Source organism: Schistocerca gregaria, unplaced genomic scaffold (genome assembly GCF_023897955.1).
Source record: "Schistocerca gregaria isolate iqSchGreg1 unplaced genomic scaffold, iqSchGreg1.2 ptg001010l, whole genome shotgun sequence".
NCBI lineage: Eukaryota > Metazoa > Arthropoda > Insecta > Orthoptera > Acrididae > Schistocerca > Schistocerca gregaria.
Window position 1 is genome coordinate 87,501 of NW_026062359.1, and position 2,500 is coordinate 90,000.

A 2,500-nucleotide genomic window follows, 5' to 3' on the forward strand; every position below is an offset into this window, starting at 1 on the left:
TAACCTAACTTACACTGCACCTTAACCTAACTTACACTGCACCTTAACCTAAGTTACACTGCACCTTAACCTAAGTTACACTGCACCTTAACCTAACTTACACTGCACCTTAACCTAAGTTACACTGCACCTTAACCTAAGTTACACTGCACCTTAACCTAAGTTACACTGCACCTTAACCTAAGTTACACTGCACCTTAACCTAAGTTACACTGCACCTTAACCTAAGTTACACTGCACCTTAACCTAAGTTACACTGCACCTTAACCTAAGTTACACTGCACCTTAACCTAAGTTACACTGCACCTTAACCTAACTTACACTGCACCTTAACCTAACTTACACTGCACCTTAACCTAACTTACACTGCACCTTAACCTAACTTACACTGCACCTTAACCTAACTTACACTGCACCTTAACCTAACTTACACTGCACCTTAACCTAACTTACACTGCACCTTAACCTAACTTACACTGCACCTTAACCTAACTTACACTGCACCTTAACCTAACTTACACTGCACCTTAACCTAACTTACACTGCACCTTAACTGTCACATGTAACGTCACAGGAATGTAGCTTTGCCTAACAGCAACCCTCTGAACATAGTTCACTGCTTGGATCCTCTGGTGTCATGTGTATTTCTTGATGCCATGGTGCGTACCCTCACATAAAGGTCTTTCGAGTGTTGCGTACTTTCTACACAGTCCCGCTAACCACTGGAAGGGTGTACCGCTACAGAACGAATATCGCCCTCCCCTCCTGCCCTTCCAAGCTGGTCGGTCAGGCGTTTGTTTGTGAAATGAGCCTTGCAGCTGTTCAGTTGCATTCGGTTGTCGATGCAGTCAGTGTACGTTGTGGTACGGCCTGTGTGGACTGTCCGCTGATGTACGCGTAACCCACACTGATCATCCGTCGTTACGTACTGAGTGACATAATGTGGCACATGCTTGACCGTACACCGGCTGCGCCCTACAATGGCGAATCATAAGGGCCATATGTTGTGCACGATGCTACTTGTCTCGTCTCCCCATTACAGCGAGATTGCACTGTTGTACGCCGTACAGACATGTGGTAAGTAGGTACGGACGAAAGTATTGCATGTTGGCCCCCCCCCCCCCCCTCCTCCCTCTGCCGGGAATCAGCGTGAGCCGTCTGTTGATGTAGCGACGAGGGTTTTCCTATTTAATCGTATTGCCCCACACAACATGATAGCACGGTGGACCGCGTTCCACATCTGCGACATGCTACAGAGGCCGGTTGACAGTCGACCGCGCAAGGGACATTGCACACGTGCGCGGACCATCTTCCACGTGTTCTCTCGTGTACATGCCGCAGTGTGTATGTGGGCTGATGTAGCGTGTCGTGACACATAACATGCAGGCATGCCAGAATCGTAGATTTCGCAAATGTAGATTGACGTATACGTTTGCTGCCAAAGATCCGCAAATGAACTGGAAATCAGTTGTTGAGCGGTTGTTCGCGCTGCAGGTGCATCGGTGATAGCGACGATCGGTACATCTGTGAACCGGTTGTTTCGGCGGTACCCGCCATGCCCCCGAACCTGAGTTGGCCATGTGGGTATGAAGCGATACGAGGCTGTGGCTTGGCGGGACAGTCCCCGGCCGGTGAGGGGGGGCCGCCCGGCGTGCTGGCCGCGCGCTGCGTGAGCGCACGCACTACAGCCGGCTGGTGGGGGGCGCCCAGTGGCAGGAGCGCCGGCCGACGGGCCCGGCTGGCGTCCCAGCTATGCGCCGGCGCACCCTGCGCGCGGCGCCAGGCGGCCAAAGTGGGTTCTGCCGAGCCCGGTGCGAAGCGCGGTGGACATCTGCAGTGTGCTGGTCCGATTGCGGACTGTGTGCGTTGAGGATGCGCCGCCGCCCGGCACTCGGCGTCGCGACGCCGTCTGCTGCTCGGTCGCCCCCAGCGGTTCTCGCAGGTGGTTTGTATCGCAGCTCTGCGGACGTGTTGGCGCGTGCGCTGTGCTGGGAGAGTTCGCTTCTGCACCCAAGTGGGGCTTTGCCCTTCTGTGGCGCTGGCGTTGGAGCTGCCGGTCACCGTAGGTGGCGCGTGTTGTTTCCCGCCGGCAATGCCACGACAGCACGCTCCCGGGCCTCTGTCGGCAGCGGCAAGCTCAGTTGGGAGCACGGGTGTTCGCACTGAAAGCGTCTACTCGCCTATCTCCGGGCGATTGCGCCTCTCTCGAACCCGACCAAGTACTTAGGACGGCGCTGCGCGCCGCCGGGACCTGAGAGGGTTTCGAGGTGTATCGTGCAGGGGAGCTCAGCCTCCTCCTGTTTGCAGAATAATTGAGCGGACGCTTGCGTGTTCGCGCGGGCCCTCGGGACACACTCCCGGGCGGCCGGCTGCTCAGCTCTCGTTGACGCAGCTCCCTGGTTGATCCTGCCAGTAGTCATATGCTTGTCTCAAAGATTAAGCCATGCATGTCTCAGTACAAGCCGCATTAAGGTGAAACCGCGAATGGCTCATTAAATCA

The 2,500-nt window shown here is 55.2% G+C and overlaps 1 non-coding gene across 1 annotated transcript in view; it reads left to right on the plus strand.

Annotated features, from left to right (window-relative positions):
* The first annotated feature begins 2,393 nt into the window (after nucleotides 1-2,393).
* Nucleotides 2,394-2,500, plus strand: part of LOC126326985 (small subunit ribosomal RNA) — a 1,893-nt gene continuing 1,786 nt past the window's right edge. Inside the window, exon 1 of the ribosomal RNA XR_007560877.1 lies at nucleotides 2,394-2,500. This exon is cut by the window's right edge and continues 1,786 nt beyond it. This is a non-coding gene — a ribosomal RNA (small subunit ribosomal RNA).